The sequence below is a fragment of the Rhea americana genome, unplaced genomic scaffold (genome assembly GCF_003343005.1).
Source record: "Rhea americana isolate MKP2758 unplaced genomic scaffold, rheAme1 scaffold_131, whole genome shotgun sequence".
Lineage (NCBI taxonomy): Eukaryota > Metazoa > Chordata > Aves > Rheiformes > Rheidae > Rhea > Rhea americana.
The window spans coordinates 1,022,588-1,049,267 of record NW_028185384.1 but is presented as its reverse complement, the minus strand read 5'-3'; the positions used below and the strand labels follow the sequence as shown (position 1 = coordinate 1,049,267).

Genomic DNA, 26,680 nt, shown 5'->3' with positions numbered 1-26,680 from the left:
GGGTAGCAGCAAGTTTTAACATAGCTTGGGATTCATTAATTCAACATAATGCAGCTTGCTGTWCACCTCTCATCCTCGTAGAAGGCATACAGGTATGTGTATTACTGGATAACTTAGGGAACTCTGTATCTCTGCAGTCCCTCTGTGTAGAAACATGCTTGAAAGCTAAGCTGAATGGTTCAAAGACAAGAATTTAAAGTGAATAAAGTAGAGCACTCAATAATTGTGTGCATCTTCTCACGCAAAGTATTTTAGTAGTCTTGGTTCAYGTTTAGCCTAATTCTCTAAAGCCTTATATGAACCTTTTATCTTATCTTCTCATGCCTTTATTGCTCCTTATTCTCTTTTAAGAAAGATTTTGCAAAGATTCTTTGATTGGTCATTACCAAACCTTACACATGAGGCTATTCAGAGCTTTTCAACAGTATAAACAAAGCTGAATACAAAATTTAGGACAATGTACTGTCCTGAATAAGACTATCACCTCGACATATCCTCTCCTCTCAGACTAAGCCCTTATTCCCCCTCTAGGATGAAGCAAAACTTACTCAGTTTGGATGACGCATTCACCAGTGCCCCAGAAGAAGATTGTCACTACCCAGCACTTCACTGCTTCTTGGAAATTAATGGGCCTATTTGAATAAACTTTTTTCTTTCATAACAGACAGAAAAGGTTCCRTATTAATCATGTGACCCATTTTGCAAAGTGTTTTTTCACCTCTACAATGCTTAAAAACACACCACATTCCCTCTTTGCAAAGTTACTGCTTCATGTTTATATTGTCCTCAATTGAGTATAGGCAAACAAAACCGACATCAGGTCCCCAGCAAGGCAGGAGTTACAGTTAAAACTTTGCAAAGAAAACTAAATCTCAAAACAAAAGTGGACAACAAAGCTATGTCACTTGCCTTAGCAGCATTATTTTATTTTTTTCAGAAGTAAGGTAATAGGTTATCTTCCAGATCTTAACACCTTAAAACTGCATTTCTTCTACTTTTTGTGTTTCCTTCTTTCTAGGTTCGAGGCAGAATTCATATATATATATGTTATATATATACTCACACATACTCTGTGATACGTATGAATATATAATATGAACAAACAAGACAAAAATAGTAAAGCATCCAGCCATATGTACTACCACCAAAATGAAACACCTCAAGATTAAAAATAGTCTTACAGGTAAAACAACACGCGCGGTTAGGTGCCGGTGCTGAGATCAGCAGTCACRCTTCCAGCGACTGGGAGATTCCACGACAGACAGTCTAGACAGCAGCTACACGAGGGCTCTTCGAGCAGTGGCATCAGCCCTTCCACCAACCCAGCTCTGCTGAGCTGAGCGGACTTGTATGAGGGATGTTTTCCCCCACATGCTACAGAAAGCCTCATAGACATGTATCTGCCTTCCTGTTATCACCAGAGGTGCTGAGTCCTCCCGGAAGCCAGCCAGCTTAGACAGCAGTAAAGAGAARTATTTTACAGAGACCCTGCAGCTACACTCACAGAGAGTCGTTACCTGGGTCAAGAAATTTTTGCAATGCTGGAGGCTCAGGTTAATTGCCACTTCAGTGAGCCAGCAGAGGCAACGGTCTTAAAGACAGTGTGATTAATCATTAAAACACTTCTAACCTTGAAATGTGCTTACAGCTTTTTCCAGGTTGCCTGCATGTGAAAGATGTTGCTCAGTGYGTTCACCTGCAGTTCACAGAAAGGCAGCAGCTGACATGGAAAAAGATCTCTCTCTGAGCAAAGAAGCTGCAGTCCAGGGCCTGCTGGAAAGCTCTCGTGTCTGGGACTTGCAAAAATCTTTCAGTGTTATCTCCTGCTTCTGCTCGACTGTCAGGAACTGTGCTGTGCATCACAGAAAGCAAGAACTCTCCCCTACATCTTCTTCCCTCCCGCTTTTACCAAAAMGTTCTCTTCAGGAGAAAAAAAGCTGGTGCTTGGCACTCCGGAAAGTGCAAACCCRGTGCTAGTGAATCTGCCTCTCAAAAGCAACCTCCATATATTTGGGAAAGCACTTTGCAGACAATTAAAGGAATGTCCCTTTAAAGGCTCTCAAAACATTTAGGAAGTCTTTGTTTAAACTTTTCTTGCACAAAATCACATTGAAAAAACAAAGGAATTCATATATGCCTTTTTTGTTTTCATTTCTGTAGCTGCCTCATTATGCCAACATAATCACTGAGTGAGCAGCCTATTAATCAAATCACAGCAGCATATGCAACAGGAAGGCCTGGGAAGTACTCGCACGGGAGACTGAGGATTCTGTAGGTCATCCAAGAGCTCCGAGGAGCCAAACCCTGCTAACTGCAGGAGCTCTCCAGCTGGCACTCAGGAGATGCACTTTGTCCCCTGTAGATGTGCAGTTGTTCCCTGGCTCCCTCCTAGGAATCTGAAGATGCTGTAAGGCTTGTTTTACAATCCTAATTTACTACTGCATTGACTCACTTAAATACATTAGCCCAGTGTAAAAAAGCTGTTTGCCTTTGGTATCTGTGATGTGTTTACAGAACTCCAAAAATGACACTGTTTTTTTCTAACAATTCAAGATGTTCCTTGCTTTCCCCACTGAAAATATCTGAAAAAAAATCCAAAGATTACAGAGCTTCTGTTTTCTTTATCCTGCAGTGAACAGTTTATTTCTCCCCATCACTTTTTTCATTTTTGAGGGATGGATTCTGCCTCATTTTTGAAGRCAACAGCCTGCACAGTTAAAGTGGTCAGTGATTCGCAGGGACCACTCGAGGTGGTTCTGAACTCCAGCACAGCAAACGCCATCAGTATTTCCTACAGACACATTAATGGCTGGGGACAACAATCTTCAGAGGGCCTACATCATCTCCATTAAATGCTCCAGAAAAACTCACATATGTAACTTGGACGTTCAATGCAAAGAAAGACTTTGAGTGTGATTACAGACTTTGCTCAGGGAATAAGCACCACAAAAGCCAGTGAAACCTGTGCTCAGACGAGATCCTTGGAGAGCTGCCGGGGAAAGAAACTCAACRATAACAGAGAAATCCTGCAATACTCGGAGCAGAGGGGTGAAGGGCACTGACCAAACCTATGAAAGAAACTACTCAGAATGCATCAAACTGCACATCACCTATATGAGACATGGAAATCCAGAATCTCAGTGATATAGAGTTACTGAGGGGATATGGAAAAGCCGATGCCTCACAAAGTACAGCAAGAACAGCTGCTTCTCAAACACTACCCAGCGCAGCCTAGCAAGAACTGCAGACTGGCCACCAACAGCACATCCCGTTTGCCAGCAGGAACACAGTTTGCAGCATCAGTAGAACTGCAGCCCAGAGAGTAGCTTCTACTTGTTAAAACCAGTTGTATCACAGCTAAGCAGATACAGAAGGCTCAGAAAGCCTTAGAAAGTAATGCGTGGCCTCATTAGAGGGAGTCTCAGAGCTAGGTATAGTATAGATTACAGAAAAGCAGACTCTGCCCTTTGATAATTCACAATAAAATACGACCTGGGAAATAATACCCAAGCACAGATGGAAACAAAGAAAGCACCGGAGGTTTATTGATTAGAGTCTTAGGGCACTCATAATCTATCTCTGTCAAGTATTTTTGTAAGCATCACTRCCCTTATGGAGGATTGGAAAGGGATAAAGACAAAATTGCACAGGCATCTACAGAGAACTCCTCCATCCAAGGAGCAAAAGGAATGAGTGGAAAGGTGCTTCTTCCATGACTTAGCAGTGCAGCAAAGAAGCAAGCCACTCTGGAGTGATGAGCAAAAGAGGAGAGAGAGGCTGAAAGAGGGAGTGTTGATGGAGCCAAAGCCCCAAAGCCACCTGCAGCACTAAAGCCAAAAAAGTCCTAGTGGAACAACTGAGATGAAAAGGATATTTCTTTTTTTGTCTTGCTCAAGCATCAGGAGGGACCTATGCCCCAGGCACAGACACACGGAAAGGCAGGGAAGCACAGTACCAAGAAGAGTATTTGCTCATTAGATACGCACAGCAACAAAGACAGTACGAGGTATGGGAGCAAAGTSTAAGGTAGCATGTGACTCAGAGGCTTACTCATCTGTGCAACCAGGCTTTGTCCTGTTTTTCCTATGTGAATGCTCTCTGCCTTCTCTCCCAACTAGCCTAAGTTGGAGTCTAGTCATCCCAGGATCCCTCAAGAACCACCAGAGAGTGACAGGGCCTGTTAGAGCATGATTCAGATCTTAGGTAGCCTGAGTTGCCCTTGCCAGCCCCCAATTCACCRTGGCCTATTGAGCGAATCCAAGGTGTCCATGCTCTTTAGTCAGTCACTGAGTGCCTGGAAATAAGTAAGACGGACCAGTTCGTTGATACTTGTGGGAGGAAACATGCCTACAAGTGTCCTAGGAAGGTATTTCTCAGGACGCAGGCAGGGCTGCAGCTCAGGGTTCTGATAACAGCTTTTATAAATCTAAAACCAGTCCCTCATTTCTTTTCTGCCGCCAGCAACACATGGCAGGACGGAAACAACAGAAGTTGCTCACTTAATGGCTATGGAAAGCAACAAATCAAATCAGTGTGATACACAGGGAATCACGAGCAGACACTACAGTACTGCCAACCCAAACTCAAGATAACAGCTGAAAAATCTTTAAAATATTTTAATAGTTAAGAACAGATTTTGTTACTTGCATTTTGATAAGCCTTTTATCTGTGTGACCCATGAGCAGAATAAAGCTTTGAACTGTAACCTGGATGACTTCAAACTCATATTTGAAAGAGGTTCCTCTGTTATCACATGACTCCAGAAGCTGGGATTTAAGAAATGAATTTAAGCGTTGTATTCATGAGGGAAGTGACATATTAAGAACACAAGAGCCTTAGTCTGTGCTTTGACAGATGCATTTTCAGAGGTGCCTCAGTGACTATGTGTTCCAGTAACTGCTAACTCCAGTTCCAGTGTTCTCTGGTTTACTAGTGAAGACATCTGAGATAACAAGTGGTTGTACTTTTTTACAGCTTAATCAGGTCTTGCCTACGGAGCTCTTTTGATCTCTCTTCCTCATCAGGCAATCCCTACAGTCAGTCTCTTTGCTCTTCTCAGGCTGTCTCATGTTTTTCAAAAATCTGGCTGGTAAGAATACACCAGAAATGACTAACATTTATACGGCAGAAAAGTAAGGCTGAGTATTTATAAAAATACACAAGGCACAGCCCAGAAGTCAGTGTCTAAGGCATTACCTCTGCAAGCTCTGCTCATGCAGCTTGTCTCCCAAATCCCTAAACAGTTTCTGTTACCTTCAGGCTGCAACGGGCATCCAGGTTTGAAGAATGAGTTTTGTGGTCACCAGATAAGCAGATTACCATCAGGCTGGGGCAGGAGCATGCAGTACCTCAGAATTTACAAGCTAGTATTGGTCAAGTTGGAGGAATATTTGTGTCTCAGTGATGCAGCCACCATGGAAAGAAATGTTGGGGATGGACTTCAAGAGGTCATCTAGTCCATTTTCCCTGATAAGGCAGAATCAGGTATATGCAAACCGTTCTTAATGTATATTTTTCTAACCGACTCTTAGCAGTCTGTAACGATGAAGACTCCACACTGTTCTCATGCAGTCTGTTCTAGGGCTCAATTTATTCTAAGGATTCTTTTTTTTTATATTCACAACTCTAACTCTAGCAGAAGAAATTAGTCCTGAGAATGAATGTAACACTATTAAAAGAAAGACTTCCAAAAAAGCAACAGAAAGAGGCAATAAATCATGGCACTAATTTGTTAAAAGTCTGATTTATAATTCAGTGCATTTGGTGGATTATTTCTGGAGAAAGCTTCCAACTGTCAAGACCTGCAACCACTTAAAAATTTTTACTGGCTAAACCAATCAACCTGCCAACATTAAGCACAAGGTATTTAACAGTATTAACCACCCCATTATCTCTGCCCTCACTTATCATGCTCTCTTGTACATGGAGTTTTATTGTGTTTTTGCTTCCAGCTCTGTTAAATGCTGGTGAAATCACTGTCCTCAGAAGATTGAAAATATCAGGCTGCTAAGGATAGAGGCAAAAGGAACTCGGATTATATTTAACTCACAAATTTGTCATTTAAACTACTAAGGCCATTAATTCAAAGCCATGATATGCCGATCATTTTAATTTGGGGTTCATTTAAACTATATGAACATAAAAGAAGCAGTTCCCAGGCTTTTCTTCATGGTATCACAACGCACTGCAGAACTAGTGCTAAAGGGATGTTGGAGCCAGCACCTCTTAACTTTGCTGTAATTTACCAGAGGTATAATTAAACTCAATCTCACAGCATTAGCTTGTTCTGTGTGATGCAAAATAAATTCTGAAAATAGCATTTCTCTTTAACAAAATAATTGTAAAAGCTTAAAGGGGACTTTATGTGTAGAACGGTTGTGCTTTTGTACATACCGGTCAGACAACAGGAATATCCCCATACTTCTCAATCCTTACTGCCAGGCTGGAGAAACACTCAACCTCCCTGAGAACTTGCTCAAAGTTTCTTAGGGCTTACACTTTCTTGCCATGGACTCTGGGAGATATGCTGGACACCCTTGGGTTGGTGCTGCTGCTGTTCCCTAAGGCACATGGCTAGCTGCAACTCGTGGTCAACACTTCCTCCATGGTCAAAGAAGGTCCCTTAAAGACAGAGCTGAATTATTTACATCTCAGTTACAAGACACTTCAGCAGGCTGCAAACAACTCAGTGAGAAGCCAGCCAAAAAAAATCAAAGAATTATTGCATATTATCTTGTCTCTCCTCAAGGGAAGAACAAGTCTTTTCCCCATTTGTCTTCATGCCAAAGAGGATGTATTTTAATTCAGCTGAGACAAGAACACTGTTTCAGATGTTACTACCTCCAGGCTTCAGCCACTGAGAAGGCTTTCAAGAACATCTGGTTGTMTCCAACCCAGGTTACAGGAAAAAGTCAACTTGAGGCACCTTCTTTGCAGCCTGGTTTCAGTTCTCCAGAGGGTGGCTGGATAGTTAACCTTGTTCCGCTCATACACGCTTTTTCTCCTTCTTGTGATCCACAGTGTGAAGAGGAAATCTCTCTACCCACACTTCTGCTACCTCTCCCGAGAAGAAGATACAAAAACTAACAGCTCCTTGTTGGACAAGGACCAGCACCTGAGGCAACCATGCAAATTTGCACTTATTATACAACTCAATCCTTCCAGGTAGCCATACTGAAAGTTCTACCAGCACCAATGTCCCAGGCAACATCTGCCTATGCAGCTTAGGCAGGTATTTTGCCAGATGCACTGCTTTTAACATATGCCCTTAGAAGCTGAATGTATTTGCAGAATTCCCTGCTTTGGTGTTCTTCTCTATGGGTGGTTTTCTCTGAATTGGATAGTTTTGAATCTATTCCTGAGATAAGCAATTCCCCAATCTCTATTTAATAAGAAATTACTTCAATAAACCCATTGCTCCAACTCTGCAGAGATCCTGCTAAATTCTAGGAAAAAGGTGATGGTTGTTGCTACATTCTGAAGCATTTCTTAGTGTCATGTGTGGGCACTACTAGATGCACACTCAGCTCCGATAAACACTGGAGGCTGCAAACATCATTCAGTACTTACAGAAAAGCGCCAATAGCTTTTATTGAAATGAATCCTCTGATCACATTAAAACTTTTCTCCTTATGTGTATAATTTTTWAATTAAATTTAAAATAAGGTAATTGCCCACTTCAGCTGTTAAGGTTCTCTAGGGAACACTTACAATAATAATCATGATTATTTAACACGGGGATTGCCATATGCAGTATTCCAGATTGATCCACAATGGGATACATTAAAAATCAAATGCCAAGGAATTACTAGTACTGGCTTCGCCAATGTAACATCTTAAAAAGACTATTTAGAAACTTTTAAAGGGGTAATGAGACATGTGTATTATGGCTGATGAAATAAAAGCAAATAGAAATTGTTAGATAGGAGAAGGAAGAAACAGTCTCGTGGCAGCATATGAATCACAGTTAGAGCCAATAGCTAGACCAGATGCAAGCTCACCAGTTTCTTGCTCTTATCTTGTACCAAAATCTTTCTACCAGATAACAGCAGCTGTCACAGAGGCCTCCTTGACATAAGCATTGCAATGACAGGCAGAGTAGGTACAGCTAGGACTGACTTGTGGTTTGCAGTGGCTGTGAAGCTGGGCTGCTGCACACTCAGAAGATCTGGGAACATACAAGGTTTTCATAAGGCCCAGGAAAGAAAGTTGAGCATCCAAACTCTGTTTTATCAGGATGTTACATAAGGGAATGACCTATAGCCCTTTGTAACTTGGCAAGATCAGGACCTAGGATCAACTGTTGCTCTCCGGAGGATATATACCATAAACTGGCTTARTTCTTCATTTCCTTGCTATTTGTCAAAAATGTTGCCTGTGTAATCAATCCACAGCACCATCACTGATGCAGAATAGTCAAAAAGCAGAACAGTACCAAGACTGGAAGTGACTACTTAAAAATCAACAGAATATATGGCCTCTTATTTCATCAGTRCATATCCTTCTTTCTTACTAATATTACTAGGACACATACACAGAAACAATGTGGCTAGATAGTCCTACCACTGGATACAGGATTTTTGGTAGCAAGGAATACAACTACAATTGTTTTGCTGTTACTTCCTAACACATAATATTTATGGGGAGGGAGTTTCCCAGTGACATGAAATACAAGGCTGGCTTCACTTCATCATCTACAACRCCTACCTGCTCTACACTGGTACCACCTCATTGATGCCAGCAGTGAATAACTAAGTTATGCTGTTCAGATTACAGCAGAATATGCAGATCACTCACAGGTACTGAGCAGTATATCACACGCTTTCCTTGGTATTCACGTGCTATTCAGGGCACAGAAGCACAAAGCAGATTTGTCCAGACTAAACRCAACTTTCTGCCATGACTAACCATCCTTATCGCCAGTTCCACTACAGGCTGTTTCCTTCCCACCAGCTCACTGAGGTGCAATCGCACTCACACATGGTCAAACACGTACATGTACATGCTCACTTTTCTGTGGTTTCTGCATGYGAAAAAATCAGCACTTGTGCAGAAACATACCTGAAATACAAGTGATATACTTCTTAATGGGAGAGGTCACTTGGGCCTCTGACATCTTCTCTGCTCATCTTATTAAGCCCTACAGGTTTCCATCTCCAATAGAGAGGCTTATACAGATAATATCAAACTGCAAGTAAAGAATCTGCAAGATATTTAGGGAAGCAATTCTTCCTGCTCCTAATTCTGCCACCATCAACTGCAGACAAAACCCAGCAGTTCCTACTGGAACAGATCAGGTTACTATTGTAGCAAAAGGGGKTGGGGGGGAGAGAAGAGGGAGCAGAGCACTACCCAAGCTGGGAGACACCAGCTTTGATTGTGACTCACGGATTTTTCAGAAAAAAAAAAGGAAATTACACTATCCATATTTTTTTCAGAGCTGCTTTTTATATTACAGCAGCAAGCTATTAAGAGCATACAGAGCAGAATAGAGACAAGCTGTGCCTATTCCAGGGAACAATTAAACAGGGGAGTTGTCACCCTGATTTAGGACAACACAACTAACACAGTTCAGAATGGCAGTTTCTGGACCTCCTCCTACAAAGAAGGATGTGACGTAGAAAGATGGTAATGCTAAAATCTTTCAAATCCTGGAGAAGAGCAGAAAATAATGATATCAGACACTCAGGCACCTATTGTTGCCAACAGATTAGAATAAAAGAGCRCAAGAAGTTATATATAGTACAAGACATTAGAAATCATCAGAAATACAGGAATTTTAGAAGCACTTAACCTGTTGTGTTAGTTTTGTACTTAACCTGCTGTGTTAGTTTTGTTTCAAAAGAAATTTAACATTTTTCATGATTTAATTTTCAATTAAAGTCTTACTTTTCTATTCCTTCTGTTTGAAACATCATCTAAACAAAGTACTTTTCACTTATTTGAAAAGGTAAAGGGACTATAATCAGGAATTATAACCCTGCTGCACAGTGCTTCCACTCTGTCCTGTAAAATGCCAGACCTGTTATACAATTAACTACTAATAATTTCTGTGGGTTGATCTAAAAGCAAAGGAAAAGGAATCATTYTCAAATCATGTTGGCATCCACAGCACTTTCCACAGACATTTACTTAATTTCTTCAAATGCCTGCTGGTTTTTCATTTCAATTATATTAGCAGAGACTTTCTTAACAAGCCATGGGACAACTTAGCTTCCTCCATGTYATTTATCCTACAAACAAAACCACCTTTGCCACCTATATATGCAAAGTGCTGTACTTAATACRCGAATGCCATCATCTATAGAGCAGGACAGAAATACATTGCACAGACAGTGAAAATAGCCTCTCATGCTAAAACTGGAATAGAAAAAATTGCTTAATAAAGAGGTCTTTAATTCTACAAACACTCTGATGTTCAGCAATAATCCCATTGAAATCAGCAGCACTTCTTATGGATGTAAAGCTGAACACTTGTGTTTGTGCCTTTGGAGCCCAAATATACAAACATTTTATGCCATCTAATATTGTACTAATATGGAAATTACTGTGGAAAGCACTAGGGGATATTCAGCTTTTATGATATCTAACATATGGAAAACATTTTATTATATGAGACATAACAATYATTTTAATTGGATACAATCAAATGAAAAATCCCGTATGTGTCTGAAAACTGCACCAACTGTAATTACAAATAGGAACTAAGAACATTAAAAATAAGCCACSAGCAAAAATTATTGTTTTCCTCCATTTTGTTAGCTTTTCAGTTCAGGACACAGAAAAGCTTTTTTTTTTTTTTTTTTTTTTTTTTTTTTTTTTTTTTTAAAATTAAGCCAAAGCATCAAGACCTCGAAGGGACACTGATACAGGAGGATTCTTTAAGTAAGATTAAGTTACCCTTATCTCCAATGGCTCTTGGAAAACATGCATAGAGCCACATTGGTGGCATCTAGCAGAGCTTCTTCCAGCCTTTCTTAGCAGTGAAGTTCAGTTGATGAACTAATCAGCAAAGAAAGCTCTCCTGTAGTTTATGAGCATTTATCTCCATGTTCACTTCTAGTATGTGTAATAGCACATTGACACTTAACAAAGTTACACCAGAGAACCTTGCTGGGATAGCACTGTTCATTAGTGTTTGTTGTCTCTAACGTAACAACAATAAACCCATCTTCAGACTGCTAAGAAACATGCAGTACAGTCTTTTGCAYGCCGGCTGATGGAAAACAGAAGAAATAGTAATGCACCAATAAGAYATAACAAGATTCTAGATTCTTCTGCTGGGCTTCATCACAAGGAACAGAAGCAGTGGAATGATACAAGAGGAAATATTTTCTGGTCTCAAGAACTAGTCTGCAACTTCTTATCTGCTGTAGCTTCATTGAGGTCAGATGTGCAAATATCCCCACTTCACTTTCTTGTATCTCCCTTGTGGAAGAACAAGGATGTTGTTTTATACCCAAGTCAAACTAATAGAAAATTGACTTTTACACACAGTTTGCAGGTTTAAATCTCCAAGAAGGGCATAGCTAAAATAAAAAGCTAGAAGCTCATGTTATGATTTTGACTGTTGTGATTGATGCTCAAATAATCACTTGTCTTACTACAGTGTGCACTGTAGGACCCTTCTCAAAGGGACATTCTTAAGAAGTGGATTAGATATATTAGTCTAGCTATTCTTTTCCATACGACTAAGTCTTCCAAAGAAGATAGGTTGAACAGTGGAAAGGTGAAACTTTGCTCAAATATGCTTTATTTCATTCTTTGTAGGATACAGTACCRAGGACACCGCCCCCCGCCAATTTAACATCAGGGCTATGCATGCACCTAGTGAATACATACTGCTCACAGCAAACAAATAATATAGCCAGTTGTTCTGCTTGCTTTGGGCTACTCTGGACCCTGAAAGTGTACCCTGAAAGGCCACAGAGAAGCAAGCCTTCCTTCTCTCTCAGCTACGAGAGGGTGTCACCAAATGACAGGCAGATCTCAACATAGACCATATGTGATTATTGACAGAACTCACCAACAGCTGCTTCTCTTCTGAAATATACTATAGGTTTGGAGACATGGCCCATGCCAATGCTGGCTGCATCATCTCAGAGACAGAAAACATGCAGCGAGTGTGCGAGTATGACTGTCCTATCAGAAAGGGAATGCCCTACCACTGTACCATTATGGGGGGATACCAGTGAGATGGTCACTGGGCAAAGCTGCTATTCTTCAAAAAGCCCCCACAAAACTCCAAACYAATAATGATCCAATAAAAATAAAACCACTGTTGCACTTTTATTTTGGGGTGGAAGGAGAGTTGACAAACTTAAAAGGAAAATAATGATTCTGAAGAACAATGATACGGCAATAGATACCTGAAATGCTAATGATCTGCCACTTACTGTAAACACAGGATGGCTGAGCAACAGTCTCAGAGTAAATTTATTCCCAACACATCACCTCTCCATGTATTTCCCCAGGGGAAAAGTTATCACTGAACTGTAAGAATGAAAGCAAATATTAAACTGCAGAAAAGGGTTTATTATCCTCACAGTTGGAAAACCAATAAACTTCAGAAAGGTACTTTTAGCTTTAGACAGTCTCAGCTGAGAATCTTTACTCTTTTGTCCATTTTGCAAAGTAACTTCTCTCCACGAAAAAAGTGTTAGATTTCAAATGTTTTAGGACAATGTCACTGACAGGCCAGTTACTCTGCTGCCTATTGTTGTATGCATCAGTGTTAGAAAGTCTGACCGAGAGCACCCCAAGGTCCCTTCCCTACCTGCAGTAAGGAAATAAATTGATCTACGTTTAAGTTAATCTCTGTTCTATGCAATGATGCTGTTCTGAAGAGGAGCATCTACAGGTACTGATGTTCCTGAAGGATATGCTGTTCATTCAGACATGAATTTGAGATCACAAGATAAAGAATAACTAATATATTGTCCAAAAGAAACTGAAATGGTGCCTCCATCAAGGGAACACACCACACGCATTAAAACAGTGTCATCTGGTGATCATGCACCGAAGATATTAAATCCAGTACGGCATTACATTTCCTGTCTAACCTGATAAATAGKTCTCCTTCTACCTTTAATCTGCCAAAGAATTAAAGTCTCCAAGCTACCTATACMGCCACAAATAAATTACATGTTATTTTAACTTCTTTGAATGTTCCCCTCTGACAAATTCTGAATGTATAAATAATCTCAAAAGTCTTGCAGGAAGATAAACAGTCATGTTTAATAATAGTAATTCACAAAGCAAACTTGACACTTGGGTTTAAATGGAAATGCAGCATCACTCTGCCAAAAGAGAAAATATGGAATATAAGAAGTGTGGTGCTGATGATCCTCTAAGCTAGTCAGGTTCAGGAAGCACAGCATGTACCCTGAGATGTTTGGATACAATTCACAACAGAAGTCCCAGGGGAGGCTCTCTAGCCAGTTCCCCTTCATGTCAAAGGCTTTGCATTTCAGCTCAAGGGGAAGAGCACAATGGGATGGATTGCAGAACCGCATTTCACATCAAACTTGCAAAARCTAATACCTCACCATCACGGCTTGCAGGTATGATTCATAAGGCATTCTCTTGGGAAACACCAGCACCTCCAAAAACACCGCTCTGTCCTTACCTCTTTGATGATGCTACAGCCTCTACTAGGAGGAAACAGAAAAGCAGAGAAAGAAACTCCCTTCCTGGCCTTAAGGCCTTCCTTTGTGTGTGGAAGGAGAGTTAGGGCCAATTTGGTCAAAAGGATATTTTTTTCGTGCATAAGAAGATGCAAGGCAGCATACCTCCTGGAACAATCCTTAGACATTTCCCCCTCGTGCTGGCTAAACCAGGAACTTGAGTCCAAAACAAGACCATCCTGACAGCGAAGGGGCATAGACTCCAAAAAACCAATCTTGCAGCAATGATGGTTCTTCTAGGAGACTGAGTACCATCTGCTAGTGGAAGACAGGAGCAGGTTGCAAAGCAATATACACACCAAATTCCTCCTTCCTTTCCCAGCTTCCTCACAACAGCTCTTTCCTAGTTTTGCACTTGAAGGTAARATCAGAATGGACCTCACCACTGTAAACACATGTAATTCACTTTTCAAAGGCACTAAAGCCAAGGTGTGGCACAAACACAAGGCCTTCAAGAGATACTGCTATTCAACACAGAGATCAGGGCTGCAGGYTGCTCCTTTCTTCCCTCAGTTCCTGCTGTTGTGGAGCACAGGGGCCTTGCTGTACACCATAAAGGGGGCTGTGTTGCAGAGAAAGGCATTATCCCGTTTCCTGTTCGCATGCTGATCACCCAGCTACTGCACCATTCTCTGGGCAGCATGAGGTGCCCTAGAGCTGGGCCACACAATACAGAAGAATTCAAAATAATTTTCCTGAGGTGCAGCCCACTATTTGCCAGGTCTTTTTGCCAGGTCTGAGCAAGTCTTTCCAAGTGTGTTGCATGTCTCTCAGCTGCCACACCACAAAGTAAACCTGGGATCTCCAGAGCTGCAAGACATAAATKTCTACCCTTTGCTATAAGAAATCATCGCTCCCCAAATGAGACGAATAACTGTAGGGACTGAAGATACTCAGCAACACACGAGACGCTCAGACTTACAAGGGCAGGTGGAGTCCAACAATTGTTTCTCTTAGAATCCAGCTGTTTGTGGAATGAGTTTTCCCTACCCTCGGTCTCAAGCCACAGTCCTCCTTTCTGTCTTCCAGCTGTGAACACCTGACCAGCTGAAATCAACTTTTATGTTCAGTGAGGAGTTAATCCACAGGCATTAAAATAAAATAAAATAAGCAAGCTTTGTCTTTATGAACAAATAAAAAGCATTTATCTTTCACTGTCAATGAAGTCAGTTTATCTCAATGTCTGAGTTTTACTAACAGTTATCAGACTTGAGACTAATGGCATTATGTAACTTTGTTGCCTTTTACTTCTGTTTTTGAACCATCAAAAGGCAGAAAGAGAAATGAAAACAGCAGAAAATAAAAACTCTACAAAAGACATAATGGTCCATTAAGCAAAATTTTAAACCAACTTGTCTTAGGTTCTCTTGCTCAAACACAATTCTTTTCCTTCCCTTCAGGCTGTTATTAACACTTTTATAATGAGTAACTAAAATAAAACTCAAGTGAATAAATATGCTTCAGGCATTTTGTTGTTTCTGCAATTAGAAGTTTACTGCCACGGTAAAGCTAAAAGCATTTGGGAAATGATATTTAGGGAAATCACCATAACTACAGTAATCCATGGGCTGCTCTTTGCAACAAAGAAGCCAGATCTCTGTCATTAGCCAGTCTTAAATTTMTCATGTACTATGGCACTGTGCAGCATTGCAAAATTTAACTGTGAAGAGGATCTAAGTTCTACAAAATCTTGTACTGGCAGCAGTAATCACAACTTTCCATATAGTTTAAAAAATAAACAAAAAAAAATTATTTATCCCTCAGAAGGGGAAGACTAGTATGTGCTCAGGTGGAGAGTGCAAGGAGAGAGAGACCATTAATTAGGCCACAGGAGCTGCCCAGGTAAAATCCTTTCAAAGATCTCTCCAACACTCTATTCCTTAGCATCTTTGGTTGAGGTTATAAGGGACCTCTGGAGATCATCTAGTCCAACCCTCCTGCTCAAGCAGGGTCACCTAGAGCACATTGCACAGGACTGTGTCTAGACGGCTTTTGAGTATCTGGAAGGAGACTCCACAACCTCTCTGGGCAGCCTGTTCCAGTGCTCTGTCTCTCTCACAGTGAAGTTTTTCCTCATGTTTTGATTGAGCTTCCCRTGTTTCAGCCTACGCCCACTGCATTTGTTCCTTATCATGTTTACACTACTGACAAACATTGCACCGTCTCCCCCTGCGTTCCTCCACCTGCTTGATCGTTCACTGCAGGCCTCATGCCCTCCTGCTGCAGCCCAAGCAGACGACTGCCATAACTGCACAGCAGTTTGAAAAGAAAAGCCTCAGCATACCTCTCCTCACAAGGAAAGGTACCTCAGAGCCCTCTGCTATATCCCCAACATTCAAAGTCCATACTCTCAACAAACCCCAATACGCCAAGTATTGATTCAAATTCTGCCTAACCTTGTTRACAATACCTCTTTGATAACCGTAGTGAGGAGAAGTAGGAAGAAGATGGCCTATTTTGGCACGGTATTGGTGATGAAGACTTGCCTCCACATGCAGAATGCCCTAGCCTCTCAGCTGTGGGAGCTCTGAGGGTGCTCCTCYTCAGGCCAGACGCACAGAAACACTGCATGATGCCGTCATAGCTTGTACCAGTCTACACATGGCTTGTGTCACTCTAGGTGACAAGGTCTTAACATTAGACCTCAGAACTCACTCTTGTGAATKTGGTGCTCTATGTCCACTGTACCATGCCCAGCACTGTAGGTAACTATTTACGATATTAACTTAGTAACTATTCATTACAGCAAAACTCAAAGGGAGTTTTTTTTCTGGGGAGAAAGGATGGTAGACAAAGGGCAAGTAACAGGCAGCCTGGTTTTATAAAACCTAATTTTCTTCTGTGACAGGGTAACAGCCTTTTGGATAACAAGAGGCAGTAATTGTCATTTATTTTGACTTTTWTAATACTTTTAATGTTCTCTTGCATGATATTCTTAGAAGCAAGCTAGAAAAACAAGGTCCAAATGAAACTAAAAGAAGGTAGGAAGCCAGACCATCATACTGAAAGAATAGTTATCCATGATCCACAGGGGCAGGCCGAGCGTGCTTCTCCAGGGATCCCTCCGGGTCTGATATTTGACATCAGACATATTGAGATCACACCCTTAATCACCTGGATGTGGTTAAGAAAGCTTATGTATGAAATGCACAATTGAGACCTATCTGGGAAGAATCTGTAACTTCCTTGGCCAACCAGACTTAGAGTTCAAAAGGATCATGACAACTGGAAAACAGATTTGGAGGGAGGGAAGGGGCAGGAAACCACACTGAAGAGAGTTTGCAGGGGAGCTGAGAAAGGATGCCCCTTGCTGCTGCAGAGATACAATATTGGTCTCATGTGATGTGACCCAGCACCTGACACCTTTTATTTGGTATGTCATACTTTCGCTCGTGGAGGCTAACAAACAAMATCACAGCTGTCATCCACCTAAATTAAAAATAAATCACTTGACTGACCCTTAACCCAAGCTGACAAGTCCTTCCCTCACCCCATGGCACCGTGTTTGCTCTCCGCTTCCGCTCATGCGTTACTATCGCCCGGCTGGCGAGGCCCCTGCCCTGCTGCCTGTGTTGCCCYCTTGGCTCTAAGGGACACCTGAGGGCTCCCAGTCTGCCCTGTCCGTGTGCCCAMTGTGTGCTACTTCATCCAAATTCTCAAGCAGAAACCTCAAGCTTCCAAAAATCAAACTTTCAAATCCCACTGAAGCTACCATAAAATCTCTCACTAATATGAAATGGCTCTGCATCCATATTTAGATCCTGAATCCCTTTGAGACCACAAGTCAATCCACACTTAAAACACTTGTCTCCTTGTATCAAATGGAAATATTTCAATGTTCCGGTATAATACAGGTGCCCATGTGAGAATTAGTTATATAGCACATCCTGCTAAGATCTGGATTATTTCTCACTTTCCCAYTGAAGTGGGAGAAACTTCAGCATACAGAAACACGATTATTTATATTTAACTCACCAACCAATCTCTTCCTGCTTGGGTWCAGAATGAAGAAGTCCTGCTGCCCCACAGCAAGGAACTGCTTTTTTCTAACAGTCTTCCACGTAGAGTTTTCATGTTTCCTCTTTGCTGTGATATATTTATGCAGTAGCTGCACAAATGATGCTTTCAAACTGCGGTGAACAAACCCCAGACTGTAATCTATGTGGAAAGTCTCATCCAGGCACCTCTTAGGGCCACGTCTGTGCCAATTAGGAGYGACAGTGAAGTCCTGAGGGTTTCACAGATTCCCTGACCATCTTGGCCTGGGGTTAGAGACTGTCAGCTTTTCTTTCATTTTGTTTTTTCATCCCTGTAACTGTGCGTTCTGCAYGCTGACTACAAAGCTGGGAAATGATTCAGGGCTACCATTACACACAGCTCCGAAGCCCTCTGAGCCTAGGAGCCCTCTGAGTCGTCACTGCTGCATACCAGTTCGGTCTCGGGGCGGTACCGCATCCGTCCCGTCCCCTCCTCGTTAGGGGCTCTGCAGCCAGAGCAGGACGGAGGGCACTCGCTCCCCTCCTGAACACAGGTGCTCACACAGCGGGTCCGGCCAGCCAGCCCCAGGGACTGCRAGTGAATATTGCCGTGCCTTCCCAGCACAAGTGACATTTCAATATCCTTACAGAACTTCCAGGAAACATGTAATCGCTACGGAAAAAGGCACAGTGTCGGTCTGTAAGTTGGCTAYGACCAACAGAAACTGCTGTTAGGATGCAAAGTTTGGGCCATGGTCAGGCAGGCCAAAACTYGATGCAGGGAGCAGGCCTGAGAGGGGACTTTGGGTCTCTGCTATTAACACTACTGGATTTGATAAGAAAGAAGGCAGCAGACAACCAAGAAGGCAGAATCAACATCTGGAGCAACTGAATCAGAAATTAAATACGTAAAATATTTAATGAGTAAAGATTAGCTGAATTAGGGCTTCTGCGTGAACTYCGAATGCAGATAGCACAACCAGCACCCCCGCTTTGTGCACACTCCTACTCTGTATTAACACTCTCCACTACTGCATACAGGATCTCATTTGGTCTATTTGGTGACTGAAATATTTCAAGTTTTAAACTAAGATAAATTGAGGTCTGCAGCATTAGCTCTTTTCCCTTACTCAAGCTCCTGCCAGAACACCCGGTGGCATCTCCTTGATGCCAAGACCATCAGTGCCAGTCACAGCAGAGCTCTACCTTAACACGACTGAAGCATCACCTCAAGCTGACATAGTCACATAATGGCTGACCTTGGGCTGCATCGGAAGAAAATGAATTAGCTTACGGAGGTAGTCAAGTGGAAAGCTGAAACTATCATTTTCCAAAGATATTCAAGGTAAAAAGCCTCAGGGACAATCTTCTGTCACTTTCTGAGACTTGATTAACTGCCTTAATTCTGCATGATTAATAGCTCTCAAGTCTCAGGAGTCCCAASTCTCTCTACACATTGTATTACCGGAGTGTCTTTAGAAAAGCCTTTCTCCAAAAAATCCCATGAGCTGTTCAAGAGCCATAGCCACATGTGCCCCGACTCCTGTGCATCCTCATGCTTCAACATGCACATCTGGAGGAGGATCTTCCTCTTCCCATYCCACCCACAAAGCATACAAAAAGGCATGCAGAGATCAGTTGGGAAATGTTGTTTTTCTACAGTGACCGGTCTGCAGCATTTCCTCTTTTTGCCTGCTGATATCCCAAAGGGAAATGATGTCTGCTGGAAAAATGCCTAGTGACAAACCGTGCAATGGATCCCAGCTTTGACATACCTAACAATTTTCTCTCAGAGCATTTGCAAGCCAAATAGCTGATCCATCGATCATGTATCAGAGCACCATAGGCACAGCAGGATCACACAGTGGTGCACGGTACTGAGGCAAAGAACAGAAAAGGTAGGTATTAACCCAGCTATTTCCCCTAATAGAGCTGAAGAGACGCTCGTAAGTGAGGCTAAGATTGGTAAAAACGTCCAAGATGTGGCAGGGCTAGGAGCTGACGAGTTAAACTCCTGGCCTGCAGGTGAACAGAGAAAGGCATGGGCCAGACTAGAGAATCTGCTGGAAAGATTACCTCCTCAGAAAGGACACATTATTGCCCCAAGGCTGCTGTGGAACAGCTTTGCACCATATGCTGAAGATTGCCCATCACTTCCTTCCTTGCAGTGGTAACAAGGAAAGGGTCCTCTGCATGCTTGTCTCTCCATCTGAGCAGAATGAGCCAGTGCCCAGCAGAATTTGCTCTCTGGAGAGAAAAAGTCAACTGTTTGGCATTTTTGTCCTGAAGCATCAGATGGTTGCAGCTACACAGGCAAAGGGACAGATGCAAAAACTGAATCCCACCTCACATGGATCACTGCCTATAGCTGTAACACAACTATGTTAAGTAACACCTCGGCATGCTTGGGCTTTGCAGAGAGAAAAAAACGTGTGTTTAGGGACACAGTGTTACACTGCAGAAACACCAGACAGAATCACAGAAGTGGTGGCTCAGAGAGACCTCTGAAAGCTTCTAGTCCTACCTTACACTTGAAGTGAGACTGTCACCAACACTAGACCAAGTCAGCCGTGCCTTTGTCCAGCTGAGTCGGGAGGGGAAGGGAGGGAAGAGAGCTCTTTCTCCAAGGTTCAGTTTTGCTAAGACATGCAGTGCGCTGCAAATGCTATCTCAGCACAAACAGGCTCTGCCAGTGAGATAGCTATTGCAGAGAAGACAGGGCTCTTGTTTTCCTCCATTTTGCCATTTTTTCATCTTGTGTGTGATAGGTTTAGAACTGGGAGACCTGGTTTCATCGCATCTAACTTCAGGCACTTCACTGAGTCACTCCTCTGTCACTCCAGGCTCTCTCAGGGCATACCAAGGTGATTCAGACCATGGGGGCCAGTTGCTCTGTGCAGGGACCACTCTCCCTGCACTATGCACAGAGGCCCATAAGACCTTGGTGAAGACAGGCGCAAAGAAGGCACCGAGTACCTCAGCCTCATCTCCGTATACTGTCACTAAATCACTCGCTCCATTTGGCAATTAGCTCGTGTTTTTCTTATTCAGCTTTTTACTATTCTTGCAGCACTAGAAGCTCTTCTTGTTGCCCTTGACTTTCCCTCCAAGTCTCAACTCCAGGTGACCTTTGGCTTTCTTGGTACCATCCCCACATGCCCAGGCAATGTTGCTGCATTGCTCCTTGGTAGCCTGACCCTGCTTCCACCCACTRTATGCTGCCTTTTTTCACAGGAGCTCTATCCTGACTTCCCTGCTTAGCCAAACTGGTCTCCTGATGCATCTGCTTGTTTTCCCGAGTATGTGGGTAGACGCTTTTGGGCTTGGAGGGTGCTATCCTTAAAGGCCTGCCAGCTTCCCTGGTACACAGCTCTGAAGAGCAATGGAGTTGCCTAAATAAACTGAAACAATTCCCTAAATAAACTGAAATCTTCTTTCCTGAAGTCCAGGGTCTGTATTCTGCTACTCTTTCCTCACTCTCCTCAGGATCACGAAAGTTTTATGGTCAGCACAGACAAGGCTACCACTGATTACCACATCCACATTAGCAGTAGCTGAGCTCTGTAACACTCTGGTCATAATCCGCAAGCCTGAGCAGAGTGGGACTTGCACTACCACATCAGTGGTTTTAATACGCATAAAGAAATAGTCTTTAATGACATTATAACCCTTTCTCTTGCACAGGATCGAGACTCCGGAGTGTTAAAACTGCAAGGAGTGAATGTTGTTATGTTGCACTCATCTCAAATCTACTAAGTTTTGCTAAAATGCAAACCAAAAAACCATAGAAACACAAATCAGAGTCGAAGACTGTAGACTSTGTAAAATGCCATTGCCTTCCCAATTTCCAGACACAAAGTTAAAAAGTGCATTTCATATCTACTGGCTGGGGTTTGCAAGTCAAGCTAGGTTCTTCTTGACTCATGCATCTACGGGGAATCATGACTACAAGTCAAATTCTGCTCTGTTTCACAAGCAAACTCTCAGCAGCCTTTGGAGATACCAGCAGAAGTTGACAGAACACCAATCCTGCACTGCCTGCTCCAGAAAGGTTATTTGCAGCTACTTACTGCCTGATTGTGTCTTAGAAAACAGTTACCATAAACTCTTTTTCCAGTTCCTAGAATGGGAATGCTGTACATCAGCAGGAAAATGGCACTTAGTGGACATGCAGAAATATAAAGCTCTTTTCCCCTACAGCCTCTTGCTGACCACAGCACTGCCCGCAGGTTCTCTAAATTAGTCACATCGACAACTCCAGCTCCTGCAAGAAGATATGGTAAACTCCTACTGTCTTAGGGCACTTTCTAATTTTGGAATGTCAGCTCCAATACAGCAACTGTCTCCTAAAACCAGCTAGACAAACGTTAATCCTTAGGTTTGCTGAGTCTTATTCCCTGTAGTTTGGAGTGAAACTAGAATGTTCAGCATGTCTCGCAATGGCCAGGAAAAGCAGCATTTGAACATGTTCAGGTGTAAACTTGTTTCCCACGCAAGGGGAAAACAAAGGCGTCCCCAAATAATTAATGACAAAATGAAGATGATCAGTGTGGCATGGCGGGGAAAGGCAGTAATGTGTGTTGCCGCTGGCTTAGCAGATGACTTTGGGAAGGTCACACGTATCTCTCTAGCTTAGTCTCCTCATCTAAACAGTACTGGAAAAAAAACAGTGATATCAAACTCACTTGTAACATGCTTTATGAATTACAGATGGTAAGTACTGTACAGATTCAGGGAGCTCTGTATTATAGAGCTCTTGCCACTAAAAAACACTCGTTACTTTGTGCTGCTGCCAAAATAATTCTTTTCCAATCCAACATTGATCTTACTGAGTCAAAAATGACTGTCCATTCACAGTTTAGAGTTATCACATGCTTTTTATGTCTATTGAGCTTCTTTCTGATCCTTGCACTGTTGAGTTTTAGTGCCAGTCCTAATTAAACTCATTTTACAATATATATTTATCTTCCTGATTTTAATAGAACAATTTGGAAACCTACTGGACACTTAAAATAACAATGCTATTTCTTCTTTATGGCAGTAGAATGGGTTCTTTGCCTGGTCTCCCTGAGGACAGAGTCAGTAAAGGCAGCACCCCAGCTTGCAGAAGAACACATAGATTACACACAAAACCATTYAGGAGTTTAGCATTTTACAAGTTGTCATTTTGCCACACTATTGATTATTAATTACATTTATAATTCCTTGTATGTGGGCAGAGGGGGGAACTGAATATTAAATGAAATTTACCTTGTCTGCCCTGTAGTGACCAAAGTATGAAGACATCACTTTATCTAATTGTAATTTCATGAACTACAACATGAGCTGGTGACAAATTCCACACTGATATTACTTTTCACTAATCACAGAGGGCTTGTTTTTGTTACAACTTAGACCGTAGAAAAGCTGTCTTGAATGCTCCAGAATGCATGGCTGGGAACACTGGCAGTTGCTTCCAAGCTGAATAGTTTTTGCACTGCTCTCCCTTTGCTCCTTTCTCTCCATACCTTAAGTATATCCATGTCTCTTAATTCCCAGTAACTGCTTCTACAGTTGTTTCCTGGTCTTAAAAGTCACAAACACATTTGTGATACTCTAGTCATTTCTAACTGGAACCCCAAATGATTTGGGGAGAGAGAATACACTGAGGATGGGGAGGACTCAAGGAAGAAATGATCTTAGCATTCCAGTTGCTACTGTGAAAAAAGATCTTGGATGACAAAGTATCATTAATGCAGCTTTGGAGATGTTGCCTATGCCGGTGTGCCAGCAGCAGGGGAATGGTTTTCTTCGCTGAGGAAAGACTAAAAAGAGTCAACAAGAGATCTTGGGGAAACAGTTTTCAGCGCTGCTTTAGAAAGTCTGCAGTAGGCTGTACTGATGTTCAGATGCACAGTCTAGAGGCAGTATAACTCTGGGAACCTGACTGGATAAATTAAAAGAAGGAACTTGTCCTATCATCATTACTTCATTCCAAAACATGCTTGTTGTCATCACAGCGATGGATGATTCAGCTCAGAGTTCTGCTACACTGATGGCTATAAACACATAAAAAGACAGTCTCAATGGACAGGAACAAGGAAGKGATTTTTGCATTCATTTTACAGAAAGAACTGATGCACCAAGCAAGGAATCATTCAAACGACACTTGCCTTTATGCATGAAGTTACTGCCTCTGTCTTATAGGATTGCTGATATGTATAAGGCATGCAGCCATCCATCCTCACATGCATAAGGTTATGCCAGTACAAGGAATCGAGTCCAAGATTCAAGAGTCCCAGAACTGCACTATCTACAAACCCATCCTTCTCCAACTTCCAGTCTGTGTAGCAAGCCTGAGGGCAGAGAACCATTTTTAAAAAATGCAAAGAAACTGCTTTGATTTTCCTGTATAATCTCTTGCAAAAGACGAGTCAGAAGACATCCTCTGTAAATCCAGAAATTCTGTTGGAGCAAAGAAGCATTCCTCAGAAAGGCAGTCAGTCCTTATGTAACGACACCCTCAGACAGAAGGGCAGCCACAGCCAGACGAACGGCGACCAGCTCTGGCAAGTGCTGGAAAGGCCATGCAGCTTCACCACTTCCCTCCTCAGCCTCCCCCAGCAGCACTCTCTCRTGGTTGTGTGCCCAAGGGAAGTGAGGACATTGGCCCCAAGAAGCCACCAAACACTGGAACAGTCAGGGTTTGTCACTTCATCTTCCAGCCACCAGATTTGTGAATATGCTGCTAYATGAGAAGAGTTGATGGCAGCTCCACTTCCACGAGGGGGCTAAAACAGCAACATCATTTAGCAAAGCAAACTTTAGTTTATAGGATAGCAAATGTGAGGCAATCATGAAAAAATCTTTAAGAGGATCACTAACATTCACCACAATGCTAAGCCCTACTGCCACTGCACTACGAAATAAGATGAAAATAGATTGAATCTGGTGGCAGCCAGCATTGCCTGTGCAAGGCAGTTCTGCCTGCACTCTGCACTGTGTGGCTGGAGAGAGAACATGCTGGCATATTTCTGCTTCCTGAGCTCTGTTTCTACCGCTTCCTGTGTTTTGAAGGACTATTGGGAATGAAAGCTGAGTAAGGGCACAGTTGGGGGGTGAAATGGAGATTTCAAGGTTTTTCAGAGCAGTAATTTTAGAGAAAAGCATGTACCATCAAGTTACATGTTCTGAAATCCTCGACAGTTGCAGGGGAAGGTAGCTGTTTCCCCACTTTAAGTTATAAACTGTGAGGAAAGATATCTTAGAAGGGAAGCTCTGCTCTCAGAAGGAAAACACGGAGATTCTCATCTGTCAGCGTCTGTATCAATCAAATGACAATTCGTGCCTTAACTTCACAAGAAGAGACGATTCTGAGTAACTGAAAGAGCACCATCAAGCAAGTTTTTAGCATCTATGAAAATTAAGGCCTTCTTATTGCAAAAGATATCTCTAAAGAAAACAACTACATTCAAAAAAATAATCTCTCATCGCTTCCCAAAATAGAAGTCTTCAGTTCTGCAGCATCTAAAGGATTAAAATTCCAGGATCTCTTTTTATATCATGTTCTAATTCTTAAAAAGAAACCAGAAGAATAATTCAGTAATTTTCTACAGTTTCTCTAATATTAGTGTCTGTTTCTTTCTTTGGTTACCTACTCACATGCAGAGCCGATCTTGTCTGGTGAGAGCGCAAGAATGAGGCATACTCAAAAAAAAAATCCCAAAACAGGAACACAGATCAGCTGATGGAATGGAAAGGTCTGGAATACTGTTCCAGGCTACTCAGTAAGGAGATTACCCAGGACCGAAAGTGTTTCCTATGCCTACATTTTAGAAGAGCATTGGGCCATGGTCGCTCAAGCTATACATCACGTATTCTCCGCTTCAGAATGCACAACCTCAGCCGAATCTGTAACTTGGAYGACTGCTGTTTTTTTCTCTATCTATCTAACTGAATAAGCCCCAAATTAAACTAATAACCATCACTATGCTGTTCTATAACAGAAAAATACAAGAAAACCAGAAGATTAGCCATCCGCAATGTACCTGGCTTTAGCAAGGTTCATAATTAAACAGTTCTTCAAAATGCATCGTCAGCCTTTACACAGAGACACACACATTTTAAAAAAATCTAATTTCCACAGAGTAGCTCTATAGTAAGCAATGCAACACTAAAATTTTATTTGGTATTAATCTGATTCATTATAGAATTAAAAGTGCTACATGAACAAAGCTTTTCTGGTCCCAAAGTACAAAATGCTACAGCTTTCAACTGCRCCCATTTTGCAAACATCTTGGACTTCATTTCAGTAAAGAGTAACGCAAGATTAAAGCACACAGATACATTGCCAAGTCATTATTTCTGTCATCATTAAAGTAGAAAGTTGATACTTTTAGCTAACTTAGAGCACCAAAAATAATGACTGTTAAACTGTGTCCAATGAATAATTCATAAGCCCAGTTCCAGGGGGGGTTTTGGCAGTATGCTTGAAACAAACCAAAACACTGCAGGATGGTTACAAAGAGGCATCATCTCTGTTGTTAGGATGTGAGCCTCATCAGCTTAACCAGTTCATCTGTTCAGAAATAATCATTGTCTCATGGATGGTTTGTATTCCCAGTGCCCGCTCTAGGAGCACAGTGTTATTTAGATGCACACTCTCAGGTCTGAAAATAAGATACTACTGAGCTTCACAAATACATGATGCTCAGCCAAGCTGAGGCACAGCAAACAATCCTGCCTCTGTATCTTTGAACCAGACATTTCAGGAGCAGATGAAATAGATGAAAACATCACCAAGGCAAACAGATGTGATTTTGGAACAAGTGAGGCAATTCAAGAATTAGAGAATACAGGAGATTAGAAATGGAAGAAAAGATTGTTCTACACTTCCAGCCAGAAATCCTGGCTCTGGGGAGATCAACAGAGGGGTTGCTATCAAATTCATGGCCAGAATGACCACAGCTGGACCACTTACTGATTAGTGACTACAAAATCAGGCTTAATCCTGTGCCCCATGGCTATCCTAGAGCATCT

General features: G+C 42.0%; 1 protein-coding gene across 10 annotated transcripts in view; it reads right to left on the bottom strand.

Moving 5' to 3' along the window:
- Positions 1-26,680, bottom strand: part of LOC146599834 (uncharacterized) — a 258,807-nt gene that overhangs the window by 203,772 nt on the left and 28,355 nt on the right. The gene's annotated exons all lie outside the window — the stretch shown is intronic.